This window comes from Berghia stephanieae, chromosome 12 (assembly GCF_034508935.2).
Source record: "Berghia stephanieae isolate SIO BIC M18660-M18661 chromosome 12, UCSD_Bste_1.3, whole genome shotgun sequence".
NCBI classification, from domain to species: domain Eukaryota; kingdom Metazoa; phylum Mollusca; class Gastropoda; order Nudibranchia; family Aeolidiidae; genus Berghia; species Berghia stephanieae.
Window position 1 is genome coordinate 3875874 of NC_088371.1, and position 22815 is coordinate 3898688.

The 22815-nt window shown below is 33.0% G+C and overlaps 1 pseudogene; it reads left to right on the top strand.

The window, feature by feature from the left end:
• Positions 1–20001: 20001 nt before the first annotated feature.
• On the top strand, positions 20002–20628 carry LOC144958250 (uncharacterized; annotated as a pseudogene).
• The last annotated feature ends 2187 nt before the right edge of the window (positions 20629–22815 follow it).

Here is a 22815-nt window from a genome sequence, read left to right on the forward strand (position 1 = left end):
GTTTCAAGGCTTCCTGCTATTTCATCAAGAGATGTTCTGATCAATGCTTCTGTCTTTATTCGATTCACAGAGTTGACAATGCTTGGAGGGCGACCATCATGAGATTTGTTGGATAAAGACATGGTTAAGGGGATGCCATATTGGGTGTTGGTTTGCTTCTTATTTTCGTTTAAATAAAATAAATAATAAAATTCCCTTTATTAATCCCCAAGGGGAAATTTGTCTTCAGGGTCTATTCCAAGGGAAGACGAATAACCCAGGCATCAGCCGCAGACCAGCGTTCCAAAGTGAGCTAGGGCGAGGTGGTTTACTCAATCCCACACAGCAAAGTGGTGGGTGATTGAACTCGGTACCTTTCGGGTACAATGTAAAGACCTTACCACTTGAGCCGCGCTGCCCCTTAATCGATGATATACACGTTCAATCCAACAAAAAAGCACTACTTCAATCCAATGCCTGGGTTTTATAAACTTTCTCATGACATTCGAGAACAAGAAATTCAACTACAACTCGGTTACTGACAGACTTCCATGGGGGCAGCCATTTTTAACTGCCATTACTTTGCCATCATTTGATTTCAAGAGTACATGTATAAGTCCAATTAAGCCAAATATGACTTCATATGAAAAAAAAATGGAATCAGAGATCTGTCCCATTATTTTTTATACTCAGCCTCGTACTATCTATTTTTTTCTGTCTATTCATCTATCTAGCTACATTTTTATTTGTCTACCATCTATCTAAAACAAATTTTGATTCATAAAAATACAATAAGATTTAATCTTTATCAACTCTTGTAGCGACGATAATAACAATTTGTGGCTTAAAATTGATTAGGAGAGGATAATTTCATGATGTCTGTGATATTACTATTTGTTGATTTCATGATGGAGACAAGGCAACGAGAGGAATAATTTTACAAGACAAACTAGAGCTAACATGCAACCATTTTTGTTTGCGTTGTTGGGAGGGAGAGAACAACATGAATATCCTCCATATATTCTTCGCTATAAAGGAGTTACAATCCACACAAAAAATGATCTAAGGGAAATAAGCTATTATAAGATTTCTCTAAACATACATTTACATGGTTATTTCTCTTTGACCAGAATTCTAAAATCATGATAATTATATGATGACAATAATGATGTTGATGTTGATGTTGTTGATGATAATGATTATGATGATGAGCACGATTATGATGATATATTCTGTCAAAACCTAAAATTAATGTTTTCTATCATCACTATCAACTCCTCCTCATCCCTATCTCCCCCAATTGTTCTTATTACACGACTAAAGCTAATAAGATTCATGCTTTTTTTCTTTAGAAGTTTATTGAACATATCACAGCATGTATTGAGGACTCTCAGCAAAAGATTTGTGGTAACGTATCATAAAATTATCACTATTCTGCCTCTTCTCCTATATAATAACATCAAGTTTACAAACCGATTTGTGACATCAATGGTTAATCATTAGATTCATCTAAAATATAGCTGACTTTAATAATATGTATATTTTTCTTAAAATGTCTTTCAATGAGAAATAAAGAAATTATAAACTTGTAGGGGATGAATAAAAGATTTTATGTGATTGCTTATTGGAATCGGAGCTATGTAAAAATATGAGGTTAAGCTCTTTTTATAGTTTCTTTTTGAGTTATATGACACTTGACTTTTTACTTGTAGGTTTTGGATTTGAATCTTACACTAGCCGATGTAGGTTTTGAATTTGAATCTTACACTAGCCAATGTCACAATGAGCCCTTAGATCAGGGTCTTTATTGAAGTTTTATTACTAAACCTTGGTGAATGTCAAGCCCATATTAGATTTTTTGTGGAAAGAATTACAAAAGAAGTGGAAATAAAGTGCATCCATAAGTGGTAGTACATGCAGGTCTGTAAATCCTCCGTCTATTGTCAGATTTCCGACAGTATGATTTTGCTCCATAAGTGCCAAAAAGAAAAAAGAAAAAAAAAAGATAATAGTAAAAATAAACTTCGTAACCCCAAAGAACAGAACCAATAAAAAAGAAAATAAAAGACTTTTATTTCGTTCCTCGAAAAAATTAGATTTTATTCCGTTTCAAATGCCGACTTAAAAAAAAAACAAAACAATTTTTATTTGTCGCATCAAAGACAAAACATGCCGTCTATCAGTTAGCTATAATATTATCATGCCACCTACACGCTCCGCTCAACGTGTATGTATTCACTGCCTGGCTACTGTGCCACAGCCAGCGAGAGAGAGGTCGCGAAGTTTGCGCGAGTCGTCTTCACACACACACACACACCTAGTCAGTAAATAACGCACACACAGAAGTGTGTCAAACCGGACCGGAAGGTTTCTCTCTATTTTGCTACGGACACACATGCATATCTCCGGTTCTTATTTCTCAATCTCTATATTTCTTTGGTTCCGTCCTGATGTGAGACGGAAAAAAAATAATGTGAAATAATTATTTTTCTTTGAAATATATATTCTTCTTCGAAAGCTCTCACACCACCGCACACCACTTCTTCTTCTTCTTCTTCTTCTTCTTCTTCTTCTTCTTCTTCTTCTTCTTCTTCTTCTTCTTCTTCTTCTTCTTCTTCTTCTTCTTCTTCTTCTATAAGAATTAATCCAAATAAACGATAAAATCAGTGTAAACATTTAACACAAACAGGAGCTAGATACACATCCTTCAAAAGGGTAGGAATTGTTCTCTTCCTTTCATTTTACAACTAACTCAGACCTGGGACCTCAAATAATTGGGATTTTTTTTTTTGGTAGCATAAAATAAGGACCTCGTTATAAATAAGTAGGGGAAAGTGACATGATTTGACTCGTCAATTGACGTGTCATATCTGTGTTGTGTCCATATTTTTGTCCTATTGTGTCTATTTTCGCGTGTTCAAAAAGTTCCGACAATTTTTTCACCAACCATTTACAGGCCTGTACATTGTTATTGTAGGCTTGTGATGCCTTGTAACATACAATTGATATAAAGCAGAGTCAAAGCTCAAGTTTATAAATGTTACTTTTTATATATGACCAGTCACCTCAAAACTGTGTTCTGTCAGGGTGATTTAAATGTTAGAAATTGAATATATGATAAAAAAATAAATAAATCATTGCTATGTTTGTTTTATTATGGACAATAGATATTTCATATAAAATGACCAAAAACTAAAATCTCAAATCTCTTGTCATTTTAACTTTACTATCACCTTGTGACATTGGCTAATACCGTCTTAGGTAATGTAGCAATGACTATCCCGCACAAATCTTTGGGCTTCGCGTCAAAATATGGGACGAAGCCGTTTCGTATATGCTATTTTAAAAAATTAATTACGACGCTGTTTATCAATGAATATGACTGAAAGTTGGCACACAGTTAGAAAAAAGGTCATTTTAGATTATGTCAAGCGACAAAACTCGAGCAATTACCAGAAGACCGTTAAAAATAGATTTTTACTCTTTGGAGTAAAACATTTCTAAAACTATCGGGCGTGGAGGTTTTGTCGCTGACAAGGTAATACATGAACATTTCTTCTTTTTGGTTGTAAAATTTCATATGAATATGACGAGTACTTTTCCCGTATTTTACAAAACACCATCCTAATTTGCACTTCAAGTTTCAATCTTAGATACACCAAAGGTCGAAAAAAAATTCAGAAAAAGCGTCCCATATTTTCGTGTTTTTTCCTCTTTGCGGGTCATCCAAATAAATGACACCTTTGAAACTGCATAACTTGTTTATTTATGAATGGATTTTCAAAATTCAAAAAAATTTTTACTCAGTGGAGATGGGGCTTTGATATTCAACAAAAATTTTCCTCAAAAAGAGAAAAAAAACATTTTTCATAGTCATTGCCAGATAATGGTCCCATATTTGTGACAACCATCTAAAAATGGTATTATATCAGAATGATATGCTTGCAAAAATTTTAAAATTAAAGTAAAATATATGAAATTTGAGTTAACTTTATGTGCTTAATTAAGTTAAAAAAAAAAAAAGTTTATACGTAAAAGTTTTCAAAATTGTGTGTTTTAATATTAATTCATTATTTAGAATACATGTCATTTGAAGATATTACCAGTTTTTTTTGGGTCAATAACTTTTTAAAATGATTTTTCCACCCAGCGTTGCCAAGAAAGTGGTTGGATTTACGGAATGGAGACAAAGATGATACATAAGGAATCTGGGACAGCCTAACACGTGGCAGATTTCTTATCTGACTTACCTAGAATGGACTTTTATCAAACAGCCCTCTACTCTGATATGTTGAATCAAACAAATTTTACCGATACAGTTATGAATTTACAGGTAGGTTTCCAATATCTTCCAAAAAGATAGCCAATATTTTCCAAAACATGATCTCTGCCCATGCAGTTTCCTATAATTTTCAAAAATTATAATCTTATTTTCATGTAGATTTTCAACATCTTTCCAAAATGTGATAGTTGTTCCAGACCTTTGACATGTAGCCATGGCATTACTTTAAATGAAGTGGTTTGTAAGACATTTTGTTTCAACTGGGAATTCAATCAATTATTGGTTAAACGTAGAAACAGAGAGATGGTCAAAATTGGACGTCTAATCAGGTGCAATACAATTTGTTGAATTATATTTCGACTCATTTATCAAATGAACCAATTATTAGCTAAATGTAGTGACAGACATCATAACAAAGGTGGCCTTAAAATGGACATCTAATAAGCTGTGACACAATTTGTTGAACTGCATTACAATGACTTGTTTAGGATATGAATCAATCATTTGCTACATTATTAACATCAAAAGAGAGGTGGTATAAAAAAGGGACATCTAATAGGCTGTTACGCAATTTGTTGAATTACACTTCAAAGACTTGTGTATGAAAGTAACAGATATCTAAGAGTAGTTTAAAAATTGACATCAAGTAATATTGAACACAATTTGTTGAATTACATTACAATGACCTGTTTATGAAATCAATTTGGAGTGAACACGTTACATAAAACTTGATTTTAAACTTAGCGTTTACAATTTGAGTCATAATAGATTATTTCATTGAGGGATGAGCACGATGCATAACTTGTTTTTAAAATTAAAGTTTACAATTTGAGTCATAACAAATGATTTAATTGAAGGGTGAACACAACGCATAAAACTGGTTATTAAACTTATTGTTTACAATTTGAGTCATAATACTTCATCAGTCCAAATGTCAACATAGCCGAAATTTGTAAAATACACAAATTTTATCCCCCCCCCCCCCAAATGTGAAAATATTGAATTTCTTGAAAGTGGAAAAAAATTCAGTTTTTTTTAATTATTTGAAAACTCATAAACTGCTCAAATTCCATATTAGCTAGGGGAACTGGGACACAAAACCCCCGAATTGTGCAAATTAGTGATGAAAGCATGATTTTTTAATGAAAAAAAGTTCGTGCTCTAAGGTTTAAATTGTGATATAGAACCACTTTCTCATTACTCCAAGAGCTGAGATATCAGCAATTTAGATTGTGTAAAAATTCACGGTGGCGATGAAACTTTGCCGCCTTCACAACGACATTTTGCTTTGGTGTCAAAAGGTCACAGACTACGCCATCGGTACCGAGTACACATGTATACAGTTGCTTAAATCGAAATCGGAAGTATAACTTATCATTTATTCATAACATACAACTTATCAAATTCATTCATTTACCAAGAGAGTAACATAATTCTAAAAAGTATTTGTTTTTAATCCAAAAGTATACCAATTTGGTTATTTCAAATTTTACCGGCATTGGAACGCGGAACATGAGATTGTGATATTGAAGAAATGAAACTTTTGGTGATCGATTACGAATATGAAAAAAAAAAAAAATTATTTTTTTTCCCTCTCGTATCTTTTGTATATTGCGATAGCTTTCAAAGAGTATACTTTTTGTTTTCTTAATGTCTTATTAAATTAGAATTATTTGAAAATAATAGACGCCTGTCATGTGAAGCTATAAACAATATATCGCATTCTGCGGTTGCTAGTTGTGTCGTCTGCTTTCAGGTCGGCAAAATCACGAAACGGTGTCTACTTGAATTCTGTTGCGGATATTTGAAAAATTGACAAATTTTACCCACAAAAACTGGAAAAATTGTAAATTTCAAATGTCGCAAAGTCAAATTTGTTACAATGTAAAAACTGATAAGATGCTCAGTCTCAACCGTTACGACCATTTCATGCAAAAAATTAATGATTTGATCAGTCAAAATTTCTGTTTGCGAATATTTGAAAAATTGACAATTTTTACGTACAAAAACAGGAAAAATTGGAAATCTCAAATATCGCAGAGTCAAATTTGTTACAATTTAAAAACTGAAATGATACTCAGTATCAACCGTTTCGACCATTTCATGCAAAAAATTAATGATTTGATTAGTAAAAATTTCTGATTTGCGAGATATTTGAAAAATTGAAAAATTTTACCCACAAAAATGGGAAAAATCGCAAAGTCAAATTTGTTAGAATTTAATAACTGAAAAGATGCTCAGTCTCAACCGTGTCGACCATTTCATACAAAAAATAAATGATTTGATCAGTCAAAATCTCTGATTTGCGAATATTTGAAAAATTGGCAAATTTTAGGTAAAAAAACGGGAAAAATTGGAAATCTCAAATATCGCAAAGTCAAATTTGTTACAATTTTAAAACTGAGATGATGCTCAGTATCAACCGTTTCGACCATTTCATGCAAAAAATAAAGGATTTGATCAGTCAAAATTTCTGTTTGCGGAAATTGCCGAAATTTGATAAACAGCCAAATTTTACGCTCCATAATGTGAAAATTTTGAAAATGGCGAATTCAATTTTTTTCTCATCTCAAAACTCCAAAAATATATCAAGCGCGACTACGTCATGGAAAAATTATAAGATTTACTCCACTCAATTAGTGCAAATTGCAAATATTTGAAAAATTGACAAATTTTACGTACAAAAACTGGAAAAATTGGAAATCTTAAATATCGCAAAGTCAAATTTGTTACAATGTAAAAACTGAAAAGATGCTCAGTCTCAACGGTTTCGACCATGTCATGCAAAAAATTAATGATTTGATTAGTAAAAATTTCTGATTTGCGAGATATTTGAAAAATTGACAATTTTTACCCACAAAAACGGGAAAAATTGAAAATCTCAATTGTCGCAAAGTCAAATTTGTTACAATGTAAAAACTGAAAAGATGCTCAGTCGACCATTTCATGCAAAAAATAAATGATTTGATCAGTCAAAATTTCTGATTTGTGGATATTTGAAAAATTGACAAATTTTAACCCATTAAAATGTGAAAAAATTGAACATTCAAATTTTTTGCCATTTGAATATCCAAGAAATGCTCAAACCCGACCATTGCATACAGAAATTCGAAGATTTCATCATTCAAAATGTCCATTTTGCAAAAATATGTAAAATACACAAAGTTTACCCCCCCTTCCCCATCTCTCCTCCTCTCCCCCCCCCCCTTCCCCAAATAAAATGTAAAAATATTGATGTTCACGAATGTCGAAAATATATATTTTTATTATTTGAAAGCGCATAAACTGCTCATATTCCATATGCAGTCGCCTTTTCAATGGCTATTAGTAAATGTGGAGGCATTCCATATTCGGGGATCACCGCAATATTATTAAATTTGGAGAAATTTTATATGCAGACGCCATTTCAATGTCTATTAGTAAATTTGGAGATATTCCATATACAGACGCCATTTCAATAGTAGTAAATTTTGAGACATTCCATATGCAAGCGTCAAAGTGTCCAAATTGCCGAAATTTGAAAAACAGCCAAATTTTACGCTCCAAAATGTGAAAATTTTGAAAATGGCGAATTCAATTTTTTTCTCATCTGAAAACTCCAAAAATATATCAAGCGCGACTACGTCATGGAAAAATTATAAGATTTACTCCACTCAATTAGTGCAAATAGCAAATATTTGAAAGATTGACAAATTTACGTACAAAAACGGGAAAAATTGGAAATCTTAAATATCGCAAAGTCAAATTTGTTACAATTTAAAAACTGAAAAGATGCTCAGTCTCAACGGTTTCGACCATGTCATGCAAAAAATTAATGATTTGATTAGTAAAAATTTCTGATTTGCGAGATATTTGAAAAATTGACAATTTTTACCCACAAAAACGGGAAAAATTGAAAATCTCAATTGTCGCAAAGTCAAATTTGTTACAATGTAAAAACTGAAAAGATGCTCAGTCGACCATTTCATGCAAAAAATAAATGATTTGATCAGTCAAAATTTCTGATTTGCGGATATTTGAAAAATTGACAAATTTTAACCCATTAAAATGTGAAAAAATTGAACATTCAAATTTTTTAACCTATTTGAATATCCAAGAAATGCTCAAACCCGACCATTGCATACAGAAATTCGAAGATTTCATCATTCAAAATGTCCATTTTGCAAAAATATGTAAAATACACAAAGCTTACCCCCCTTCCCCATCTCTCTCCTCTCCCCCCCCCCCTTCCCCATCTCTCTCCTCTCACACCCCCCCCCCTTCCCCAAATAAAATGTGAAAATATTGATGTTCACGAATGTCGAAAATATATATTTTTATTATTTGAAAGCTCATAAACTGCTCATATTCCATATGCAGTCGCCTTTTCAATGACTATTAGTAAATAGGGAGGCATTCCATATTCGGGGATCACTGCAGTATTATTAAATTTGGAGAAATTTTATATGCAGACGCCATTTCAATGTCTATTAGTAAATTTAGAGATATTCCATATACAGACGCCATTTCAATAGTAGTAAATTTTGAGACATTCCATATGCAAGCGTCAAAGTGTCCAAATTGCCGAAATTTGAAAAACAGCCAAATTTTACGCTCCAAAATGTGAAAATTTTGAAAATGGCGAATTCAATTTTTTTCTCATCTGAAAACTCAATAAATATATCAAGCGCAACTACGTCATGGAAAAATTATAAGATTTACTCCACTCAATTAGTGCAAATTGCAAATATTTGAAAAATTGACAAATTTTACATACAAAAACGGGAAAAATTGAAAATCTCAAATATCGCAAAGTCAAATTTGTTACAATGAAAAAACTGAAAAGATGCTCAGTCTCAACCGTTTCGACCATTTCATGCAAAAAATAAATGATTTGATCAGTCAAAATTTCTGTTTGCGGAAATTGCCGAAATTTGATAAAACAGCAAATTTTATGCTCCATAATGTGAAAATTTTGAAAATGGCGAATTCAATTTTTTTCTCATCTGAAAACTCCAAAAAATATCAAGCGCAACTACGTCATGGAAAAAATTATAAGATTTACTCCACTCAATTAGTGCAAATTGCAAATATTTGAAAAATTGACAAATTTTACGTACAAAAACGGGAAAAATTGGACATCTTAAATATCGCAAAGTCAAATTTGTTACAATTTAAAAACTGAAAAGATGCTCATTCTCAACCGTTTCGACCATGTCATGCAAAAAATTAATGATTTGATTAGTAAAAATTTCTGATTTGCGAGATATTGAAAAATTGACAATTTTTACCCACATAAACGGGAAAAATTGAAAATCTCAATTGTCGCAAAGTCAAATTTGTTACAATGTAAAAACTGAAAAGATGCTCAGTCTCAACCGTTTCGACCATTTCATGCAAAAAATAATTGATTTGATCAGTCAAAATTTCTGTTTGCGGAAATTGCCGAAATTTGAAAAACAGCCAAATTTTACGCTCCAAAATGTGAAAATTTTTTAAATGGCGAATTCAATTTTTTTCTCATCTGAAAACTCCAAAAATAAATCAAACGCGACTACGTCATGCAAAAATTATAAGATTTACTCCACTCAATTAGTGCAATTTGCAAATATTTGAAAAATTGACAATTTTTACCCACAAAAACGGGAAAAATTGAAAATCTCAATTGTCGCAAAGTCAAATTTGTTACAATGTAAAAACTGAAAAGATGCTCAGTCTCAACCGTTTCGACCATTTCATGCAAAAAAGAAATGATTTGATCATTCAAAATTTCTGATTTGTGGATATTTGAAAAATTGACAAATTTTACCCATTAAAATGTGAAAAAATTGAACATTCAAATTTTTTGCCATTTGAATATCCAAGAAATGCTCAAACCCGACCATTGCATACAGAAATTCGAAGATTTCATCATTCAAAATGTCCATTTTGCGAAAATATATAAAATACACAAAGTTTACCCCCCTTCCCCATCTCTCTCCTCTCCCCCCCCCCTTCCCTCCCCAAATAAAATGTGAAAATATTGATGTTCACGAATGTCGAAAATATATATTTTTATTATTTGAAAGCGCATAAACTGCTCATATTCCATATGCAGTCGCCTTTTCAATGGCTATTAGTAAATGGGGAGGCATTCCATATTCGGGGATCACCGCAATATTATTAAATATGGAGAAATTTTATATGCAGACGCCATTTCAATGTCTATTAGTAAATTTGGAGATATTCCATATACAGACGCCATTTCAATAGTAGTAAATTTTGAGACATTCCATATGCAAGCGCCAAAGTGTCCAAATTGCCGAAATTTGAAAAACAGCCAAATTTTACGCTCCAAATGTGAAAATTTTGAAAATGGCGAATTCAATTTTTTTCTCATCTGAAAACTCCAAAAATATGTCAAGCGCGACTACGTCATGGAAAAATTATAAGATTTACTCCACTCAATTAGTGCAAATAGCAAATATTTGAAAAATTGACAAATTTTACGTACAAAAACGGGAAAAATTGGAAATCTTAAATATCGCAAAGTCAAATTTGTTACAATTTAAAAACTGAAAAGATGCTCAGTCTCAACGGTTTCGACCATGTCATGCAAAAAATTAATGATTTGATTAGTAAAAATTTCTGATTTGCGAGATATTTGAAAAATTGACAATTTTTTACCCACAAAAACGGGAAAAATTGAAAATCTCAATTGTCGCAAAGTCAAATTTGTTACAATGTAAAAACTGAAAAGATGCTCAGTCGACCATTTCATGCAAAAAATAAATGATTTGATCAGTCAAAATTTCTGATTTGCGGATATTTGAAAAATTGACAAATTTTACCCATTAAAATGTGAAAAAATTGAACATTCAAATTTTTTACCATTTGAATATCCAAGAAATGCTCAAACCCGACCATTGCATACAGAAATTCGAAGATTTCATCATTCAAAATGTCCATTTTGCAAAAATATGTAAAAATACACAAAGCTTACCCCCCTTCCCCATCTCTCTCCTCTCCCCCCCCCCTTCCCCATCTCTCTCCTCTCCCCCCCCCCCCTTCCCCAAATAAAATGTGAAAATATTGATGTTCACGAATGTCGAAAATATATATTTTTATTATTTGAAAGCTCATAAACTGCTCATATTCCATATGCAGTCGCCTTTTCAATGATTATTAGTAAATAGGGAGGCATTCCATATTCGGGGATCACTGCAGTATTATTAAATTTGGAGAAATTTTATATGCAGACGCCATTTCAATGTCTATTAGTAAATTTGGAGATATTCCATATACAGACGCCATTTCAATAGTAGTAAATTTTGAGACATTCCATATGCAAGCGTCAAAGTGTCCAAATTGCCGAAATTTGAAAAACAGCCAAATTTTACGCTCCAAAATGTGAAAATTTTGAAAATGGCAAATTCAATTTTTTTCTCATCTGAAAACTCAATAAATATATCAAGCGCAACTACGTCATGGAAAAATTATAAGATTTACTCCACTCAATTAGTGCAAATTGCAAATATTTGAAAAATTGACAAATTTTACATACAAAAACGGGAAAAATTGAAAATCTCAATTGTCGCAAAGTCAAATTTGTTACAATGTAAAAACTGAAAAGATGCTCAGTCTCAACCGTTTCGACCATTTCATGCAAAAAATAATTGATTTGATCAGTCAAAATTTCTGTTTGCGGAAATTGCCGAAATTTGATAAACAGCCAAATTTTACGCTCCATAATGTGAAAATTTTGAAAATGGCGAATTCAATTTTTTTCTCATCTGAAAACTCCAAAAATATATCAAGCGCGACTACGTCATGGAAAAATTATAAGATTTACTCCACTCAATTAGTGCAAATTGCAAATATTTGAAAAATTGACAAATTTTAGGTACAAAAACGGGAAAAATTGGAAATCTTAAATATCGCAAAGTCAAATTTGTTACAATGTAAAAACTGAAAAGATGCTCAGTCTCAACCGTTTCGACCATTTCATGCAAAAAATAAATGATTTGATCAGTCAAAATTTCTGATTTGTGGATATTTGAAAAATTGACAAATTTTACCCATTAAAATGTGAAAAAATTGAACATTCAAATTTTTTGCCATTTGAATATCCAAGAAATGCTCAAACCCGACCATTGCATACAGAAATTCGAAGATTTCATCATTCAAAATGTCCATTTTGCGAAAATATGTAAAATACACAAAGTTTACCCCCCTTCCCGATCTCTCTCTCCTTTCCCCCCCCCCCGCCCCCCCCCCCCTTCCCCAAATAAAATGTGAAAATATTGATGTTCACGAATGTCGAAAATATATATTTTTATTATTTGAAAGTTAATAAACTGCTCATATTCCATATGCAGTCGCCTTTTCAATGACTATTAGTAAATGGGGAGGCATTCCATATTCGGGGATCACTGCAATATTATTAAATTTGGAGAAATTTTATATGCAGACGCCATTTCAATGTCTATTAGTAAATTTGGAGATATTCCATATACAGACGCCATTTCAATAGTAGTAAATTTTGAGACATTCCATATGCAAGCGTCAAAGTGTCCAAATTGCCGAAATTTGAGAAACAGCCAAATTTTATGCTCCAAAATGTGAAAATTTTGAAAATGGCGAATTCAATTTTTTTCTTATCTGCAAACTCCAAAAATGATCAATCGCGACTACGTTATGCAAAAATTATAAGATTTACTCCACTCAATTAGTGCAAATTGCAAATATTTGAAAAATTGACAAATTTTACGTACAACAACGGGAAAAATTGGAAATCTCAAATATCGCAAAGTCAAATTTGTTACAATTTAAAAACTGAAAAGATGCTCAGTCTCAACCGTTTCGACCATGTTATGCAAAAAATTAATGATTTGATTAGTAAAAATTTCTGATTTGCGAGATATTTGAAAAATTGCCATTTTTTACCCACAAAAACGGGAAAAATTGAAAATCTCAAATATCGCAAAGTCAAATTTGTTACAATTTAAAAACTGAAAAGCTGCTCAGTCTCAACCATTTCGACCATTTCATGCAAAAAATAATTGATTTGATCAGCCAAAATTCCTGTTTGCGGAAATTGCCGAAATTTGAAAAACAGCCAAATTTTATGCTCCAAAATGTGAAAATTTTGAAAATGGCGAATTCAATTTTTCTCTCATCTGAAAACTCCAAAAATGTTCAAGCGCGACTACGTCATGGAAAAATTATAAGATTTACTCCACTCAATTAGTGCAAATTGCAAATATTTGAAAAGTTGACAAATTTTACGTACAAAAACGGGAAAAATTGGAAATCTCAAATGTCGCAAAGTCAAATTTGTTACAATTTAAAAATTGAAAAGATGCTCAGTCTCAACCGTTTTTACCATTTCATGCAAAAAATAAATGATTTGATCAGTCAAAATTTCTGTTTTGCGGATATTTGAAAAATTGACAAATTTTACCTATTAAAATGTGAAAAAATTGAACATTCAAATTTTTTACCATTTGAATATCCAAGAAATGCTCAAACCCGACCATTGCATATAGAAATTCGAAGATTTCATCTTTCAAAATGTCCATTTTGCGAAAATATGTAAAATACACAAAGTTTACCCCCCCTTCCCCATCTCTCTCCTCTCACCCCCCCCCCCCTTCCCCAAATAAAATGTGAAAATATTGATGTTCACAAATGTCGAAAATATATATTTTTATTATTTGAAAGCTCATAAACTGCTCATATTCCATCTGCAGTCGCCTTTTCAATGACTATTATTAAATGGGGAGGCATTCCATATTCCAGGATCACTGCAATATTATTAAATTTGGAGAAATTTTATATGCAGACGCCATTTCAATGTCTATTAGTAAATTTGGAGATATTCCATATACAGACGCCATTTCAATAGTAGTAACTTTTGAGACATTCCATATGCAGGCGTCAAAGTGTCCAAATTGCCGAAATTTGAAAAACAGCCAAATTTTACGCTCCAAAATGTGAAAATTTTGAAAATGGCGAATTCAATTTTTTTATCATCTGAAAACTCAAAAAATATATCAAGCGCGACTACGTCATGGAAAAATTATAAGATTTACTCCACTCAATTAGTGCAAATTGCAAATATTTGAAAAATTGACAAATTTTACGTACAAAAACGGGAAAAATTGGAAATCTCAAATATCGCAAAGTCAAATTTGTTACAATTTAAAAACTGTAAAGATGCTCAGTCTCAACCGTTTCGACCATGTCATGCAAAAAATAAATGATTTGATCAGTCAAAATTTCTGATTTGCGGATATTTGAAAAATTGACAAATTTTACCCATTTAAATGTGGAAAATTTGAACATTCAAATTTTTTACCATTTGAATATCCAAGAAATGCTCATGACCATGTCATGTAAAAAATTAATGATTTGATTAGCAAAAATTTCTGATTTGCAAGATATTTGAAAAATTGACAATTTTTACCCACAAAAACAGCAAAAATTGAAAATCTCAATTGTCGCAAAGTCAAATTTGTTACAATGTAAAAACTGAAAAGATGCTCAGTCTCAACCGTTTCGACCATTTCATGCAAAAAATAATTGATTTGATCAGTCAAAATTTCTGTTTGCGGAAATTGCCGAAATTTGAAAAACAGCCAAATTTTACGCTCCAAAATGTAAAAATTTTGAAAATGGCGAATTCAATTATTTTCTCATCTGAAAACTCAAAAATTATATCAAGCGCGACTACGTCATGGAAAAATTATAAGATTTATTCCACTCAATTAGTGCAAATTGCAAATATTTGAAAAATTGACAAATTTTTACCCACCAAAACGGGAAAAATTGAAAATCTCAAATATCGCAAAGTCAAATTTGTTATAATGTAAAAACTGAAAAGATGCTCAGTCTCAACCGTTTTGACCATTTCATGCAAAAAATAAATGATTTGATCAGTCAAAATTTCTGATTTGCGGATATTTGAAAAATTGACAAATTTTACCCATTAAAATGTGAAAAAATTGAACATTCAAATTTTTTACCATTTGAATATCTGAGAAATGCTCAAACCCGACCATTGCATACAGAAATTCGAAGATTTCATCATTCAAAATGTCCATTTTGCGAAAATATGTAAAATACACAAAGTTTACCCCCCTTCCCCATCTCTCTCCTCTTCCCCCCCCCCTTCCCCAAATAAAATGTGAAAATATTGATGTTCACGAATGTCGAAAATATATATTTTTATTATTTGAAAGTTAATAAACTGCTCATATTCCATATGCAGTCGCCTTTTCAATGACAATTAGTAAATGGGGAGGCATTCCATATTCGGGGATCACTGCAATATTATTAAATTTGGAGAAATTTTATATGCAGACGCCATTTCAATGTCCATTAGTAAATTTGGAGATATTCCATATACAGACGCCATTTCAATAGTAGTAAATTTTGAGACATTCCATATGCAAGCGTCAAAGTGTCCAAATTGCCAAAATTTGAGAAACAGCCAAATTTTATGCTCCAAAATGTGAAAATTTTGAAAATGGCGAATTCAATTTTTCTCTCATCTGAAAACTCCAAAAATGTTCAAGCGCGACTACGTCATGGAAAAATTCTAAGATTTACTCCACTCAATTAGTGCAAATTGCAAATATTTGAAAAGTTGACAAATTTTACGTACAAAAACGGGAAAAATTGGAAATCTCAAATGTCGCAAAGTCAAATTTGTTACAATTTAAAAACTGAAAAGATGCTCAGTCTCAACCGTTTTTACCATTTCATGCAAAAAATAAATGATTTGATCAGTCAAAATTTCTGTTTTGCGGATATTTGAAAAATTGACAAATTTTACCTATTAAAATGTGAAAAAATTGAACATTCAAATTTTTTACCATTTGAATATCCAAGAAATGCTCAAACCCGACCATTGCATACAGAAATTCGAAGATTTCATCATTCAAAATATCCATTTTGCGAAAATATGTAAAATACACAAAGTTTACCCCCCCTTCCTCATCTCTCTCCTCTCACCCGCCCCCCCCCCTTCCCCAAATAAAATGTGAAAATATTGATGTTCACGAATGTCGAAAATATATATTTTTATTATTTGAAAGCTCATATGTTAGAATGTAAATTCATTTTCTTATTATGACCTTTTTGTGTAAGGAATCACTTATCATGTAACTCTCTAATTTGGGGAACGACAAAATTAAGCATTATTATTATTATTATCACCCTTTTTTTTTCTTCCTGTTCCTGCAATATAAAAAGCAGATGTCTCAATGAATAAAGTTCACTCTGTCATCTAATGGAATTTGTTATTCTGTTCTTGATAATTACCTTGGCCTTCATCTAAAATCAATGATATGGCGTCCACCATGCCAACAGGTTATGAGCCCAGGCATCGCATCGCCTTCAATGGTGACGATCGCCAATATGAACTCTGGGAAGTTAAGTTTTTCGGCTTCATCAGAATAAGAGGACTTGATGATGTACTCAAGGACCTTGATGATTTGAATCAAGATGTATCAACAGAACAAGACAAAAACGAGGAAGTATTTGCCGAACTGGTCCAGGTATTGGACGACAGATCCCTTTCTCTTATCATAAGGGACGCAAGGAACAACGGTCGCAGAGCACTACGAATCCTGAGACAACACTATCTTCCGAAAGGTAAACCTCGTATCATAACACTCTACACAGAGTTGACATCCCTCTTAAAGAATGACCAAGAAACAGTTACTGACTATATCATTCGAGCTGAATCGTCAGCAGCGGCTCTACGTGATGCTGGTGAGACAATCAGTGACAGTTTGCTAATCGCTATGGTGATAAAAGGACTTGGGGTAAATTATAAAAGTTTTACTGCTGTAATCACACAAAAATCAGAAGTACTGACCTTCAGCGAATTCAAATCGTTATTACGTAATTTTCGAAGACACTGAGAAACTCCAAGATTCTTCTTCAACCGCATCAAATGTGATGACGGTTAGTTCGTACAACAGAAGACCCTTCAACAATCAACCAAACTCGAGGACACAAAAAGCTCGTTGGTGTGAAATATTTAAGTCAAAATCTCATGATACCAGCTACTGTAAAAAACTCAAAGCTTGTAAACAAAACGACGACAGAAAATCTCGTTGGTGCGAAATTTGTAAAGCTAAATCACACGATACCAGCAACTGTAGAAATCTGACAAAACTACGAGAGATGAAAGTAGACGATGAACCTACAACTCGAAGTGAAAGCCATTTTGCTTTCGGTGTTAACCCGAATTTCCAAGATAACCAACTCGCAGAGGACGACTTTCTTGTGGACAGTGGAGCTACTGTTCACCTACTCCACGAAAAGTCAAAATTTATTTCTTTCCACAATAATTTTGACTCGGGACAGCATGTTATCGAATTTGCAGACGGGACCCGGACTTCAAACCTTGCCCAAGGACAAGGCAACGCAGAGATAACGTTGACGGATGACAATGGCTGTAAACATTCTGTTCTCCTGAGAAATGCACTGTACGTGCCCTCCTTCTCTCAAAACATTTTCTCAGTAAAGGCCGCGAAGCAGAACGGTGCCACAGTTATTTTCAAGAAGGATTGTGGAAAATTGTGTTCGAGAGATACAGTATTCAACATTGAAAGAAGAGGGGGTCTCTATTTCCTTAACTCATCGTTCCACACAAAAACGTCCAAGCATTCACTGATGGAGTGGCATTGCATTTTGGGTCATTGTAACACAGCAGACATTTTTAAGTTACAAAAATGTGTAGATGGTATGATCATCACTGATGAGACAAAATCTGACTGTGAAGTGTGTTCCCTTGCTAAAATGACTGATTCTGTGAGTAGAAAACCTGACAACAGTGCCAAGAAACCCCTTGATGTAGTTCATGTTGATCTAGCGGGTCCTATTGACCCAATTAGTTGTGATGGAATGAAATATGCAATGATTTGTGTTGATTCTTTTTCAGGTTTGATCTCTGTGTACTTTTTGAAGCAAAAAAGTGACACCCCTACTGCATTCAAAGAATACCTGTCTGACATAGCCCCTTATGGGAAGATAAAAGCAATCAGAAGTGATAATGGTGGGGAATTCACATCTCAAGAATTTACTTCCATTTTGAGAAATCACAGTATCAGACATGAAAAAAGCGCACCATACAGCCCCCATCAAAATGGGAAGGCAGAGCGTCCATGGCGCACACTTTTTGACATGGCCATATGCCAATTATTGCAATGTGGGTTACCAAAATCACTGTGGACATATGCTGTCCTAACGGCTGCATATATTCGCAACAGGTGCTACAAACAAAGAATTGAATGCACTCCTTTTGAAAAGATCACAAATAAAAGACCCAACATTGCCAATATGAAAACATTTGGATCCCCATGTTTTGCTTTATTAGCACAAAAACCAACCAAATTACAAAACAGAAGTGAAAAGGGAATATTTGTGGGGTATGATAGAAAAAGTCCAGCCTATCTGATCTATTTTCCAGACACCCAAACCGTTAAAAGGGTCAGATGTGTCAAATTCCCTAAAGATCCTGTTACTGTTACAGATTTGTCTCAACCAAAGTCTCAGTCTCAGGAGAATTCTGGTCACTACCCTGAAGTTCCATCTTATGATCATGATGATTTTGATGCTAGTTACTCAAAAACAAACCCCAAAGTGCCACTCAGTGACCGGAGTTTGCCTGAAACTGAAACAAGTGTTGAAGATTTAGGTGATAAGGAAGCAAATGAAAACCCGTCACCAATGCATGCCAGTTCCAAGAGAACTCGCTCTCGTCCTAAACATTTGGACGAATATATTGTTGATGATGAAGTTGATGCATATCTTAACAATACCATTCATTATTTCTATAACATTAACATGCTTGATGTCCCTAACACTTACAAGGAAGCAATGACTTGCAATGCAAGTGATGCATGGCAAAAAGCTATGGATGAGGAGATGAATGCCCTGAGCGAAAATCAAACATTTGAAATTACAAGTTTACCTTCTGACCGAAAAGCTATTGGTGGTAGATGGGTATACACCATTAAGAATGGTCCAAATGGAGAAGAAACTTATAAAGCAAGATTTGTAGCTAAAGGGTATTCCCAAATCCCTGATGTTGATTATCAGGAAACGTTTTCGCCCACGGCCCGCATCACCTCAATCAGAGCTCTCATTCAATTTGCCATTGAAAATGATATGTACTTGAACCAAATGGATGTAAAAGCAGCATATTTAAATGCACCAATTGATGTTGACTTATACATTGAACAACCAGAAGGATATCAATTAAACTCAAAATCTGGTGAAAAGCTAGTTTGTAGACTCAAAAAGTCATTGTATGGTCTCAAACAGAGTGGTAGGAATTGGAATCTCAAACTCCACTCTCATTTAGCTGAGCAAAAATTTGTTCAATCAGCAGTTGATCCCTGTCTTTATAAGAGACATTCTAATGATGAACATAGCATTATCCTTGTGTGGGTAGATGACTTAATCATAGCTTCAAATTCTCTATCTGCAATGAATGCAATCAAAGCACAGCTTTGTCAATCTTTCCAAATGAAAGACCTAGGTCAACTTTCCTTTTTCTTGGGTATAAATTTCTCTTGTTCAGATGAATCAATATCAATGGACCAATCACATTATATTGCAAGACTGTTAGAGAAATTTGGCATGCAAGACTGCAAGCCCAAACACACTCCCTGTGAAATGAATCTCAACAAGTTTTGTGATGAACTTCAAATCCAGTGGATGACAAACTGTATAGGGAAATTGTTGGCAGTCTAATTTACATTATGACTTCTACTCGACCTGACCTTTGTTTCATTGTTACCAAATTGTCTCAATACATGTCAAAACCAACCCAAAACCATTTGACAATAGCTAAGCATGCACTGAGGTACCTAAAGGCAACAATTGACAAAAAATTAGTATACACAAAATCAGGGGCACCACCCAATTTGGTAGGTTATTGTGATGCAGACTGGGGAAATTCTGCTGACCGCAGAAGCGTGACTGGCTATGGCTTTATGATCTCTCAAAAAGGTAGCCTTATTTCCTGGAAATCAAGGAAACAACCTTCTGTTGCCTTATACACATGCGAAGCGGAATATATGGCAATGTGTGCTGCCACACAGGAAGGGATATTTCTTAGGGCATTGATCAATGACATGATGAACACTAACATTGAACATTTTCTTTTGAATTGTGACAATCAGGGTGCTATTGCCCTTGGTAAGAATCCTGTACACCACAAAAGGACAAAACACATTGACATAAAATACCATTTTGTGAGGAATGAAATCCAAAAGGGAATACTTCATACCTGTTATGTTCCAAGTGAAGAGAATTGGGCAGATATGTTCACAAAGCCAGTCTCTAAGACAAAATTACAAATGTTCATCCCTATCTTGATGGGTTAGTAAGGGAAGTACTAAAAAGTCTTAAATCACTTACTCACATCATGCTATGCACTATTAGTACAAGTATCAAACTTGTGATTTTTCTTTGCATTTTTTTTAGTTTAATGATTTTCTCCTTAGTCAAAATAATGGCACACAATTTTGTTGACTTTTTGATTTCATATGTATGTACCTATGTACCTATATATTATGCTTCATTACCATTATAATTATATATCGTTCTTGACTGTTAGTTCTTACTTGATTAACTATGATCTGAGTACAAACATTTCTTTCTCAGTTTAAACATAGGTGTAATGTTCTAATGCCTACAACCTACAATGTATTACCTAAATGCTTTGCGATGTATCATTTTCTTTGAGCACTTATCTTTTAACTTGCTTTGGAAACTGAATTTAAGGGGGGGTGTTAGAATGTAAATTCATTTTCTTATTATGACCTTTTTGTGTAAGGAATCACTTATCATGTAACTCTCTAATTTGGGGAACGACAAAATTAAGCATTATTATTATTATTATTATCACCCTTTTTTTTCTTCCTGTTCCTGCAATATAAAAAGCAGATGTCTCAATGAATAAAGTTCACTCTGTCATCTAATGGAATTTGTTATTCTGTTCTTGATAATTACCTTGGCCTTCATCTAAAATCAATGATATGGCGTCCACCATGCCAACATCATAAACTGCTCATATTCCATCTGCAGTCGCCTTTTCAATGACTATTATTAAATGGGGAGGCATTCCATATTCCAGGATCACTGCAATATTCAATATTATTAAATTTGGAGAAATTTTATATGCAGACGCCATTTCAATGTCTATTAGTAAATTTGGAGATATTCCATATACAGACCCCATTTCAATAGTAGTAAATTTTGAGACATTCCATATGCAAGCGTCAAAGTGTCCAAATTGCCGAAATTTGAAAAACAGCCAAATTTTACGCTCCAAAATGTGAAAATTTTGAAAATGGCGAATTCAATTTTTTTTCTCATCTGAAAACTCAAAAAATATATCAAGCGCGACTACGTCATGGAAAAATTATAAGATTTACTCCACTCAATTAGTGCAAATTGCAAATATTTGAAAAATTGACAAATTTACGTACAAAAACGGGAAAAATTGGAAATCTTAAATATCTCAAAGTCAAATTTGTTACAATGTAAAAACTGAAAAGATGCTCAGTCTCAACCGTTTCGACCATTTCATGCAAAAAATAAATGATTTGATCAGTCAAAATTTCTGATTTGCGGATATTTGAAAAATTGACAAATTTTACCCATTAAAATGTGAAAAAATTGAACATTCAAATTTTTTACCATTTGAATATCTGAGAAATGCTCAAACCCGACAATTGCATACAGAAATTCGAAGATTTCATCATACAAAATGTCCATTTTGCGAAAATATGTAAAATACACAAAGTTTACCCCCCCCTTCCCCATCTCTCTCCTCTCCCCCCCCCCTTCCCCAAATAAAATGTGAAAATATTGATGTTCACGAATGTCGAAAATATATATTTTTTATTATTTGAAAGCTCATAAACTGCTCATATTCCATCTGCAGTCGCCTTTTCAATTACTATTATTAAATGGGGAGACATTCCATATTCGGGGATCACTGCAATATTATTAAATTTGGAGAAATTTTATATGCAAACGCCATTTCAATGTCTATTAGTAAATTTGGAGATATTCCATATACAGACGCCATTTCAATAGTAGTAAATTTTGAGACATTCCATATGCAAGCGTCAAAGTGTCCAAATTGCCGAAATTTGAAAAACAGCCAAATTTTACGCTCCAAAATGTGAAAATTTTGAAAATGACGAATTTAATTTTTTTCTCATCTGAAAACTCCAAAAATGTTCAAGCGCGACTACGTCATGGAAAAATTATAAGATTTACTCCACTCAATTAGTGCAAATTGCAAATATTTGAAAAATTGACAAATTTTACGTACAAAAAACGGGAAAAAATTGGAAATCTCAAATGTCGCAAAGTCAGATTTTTTACAATTTAAAAACTGAAAAGATGCTCAGTCTCAACCGTTTCGACTATTTCTTGCAAAAAATAAATGATTTGATCAATCAAAATTTCTGATTTGCAGATATTTGAAAAATTGAAAATTTTTACCCAACAAAACAGGAAAAATTGTAAATCTCAAATATCGCAAAGTCAAATTTGTT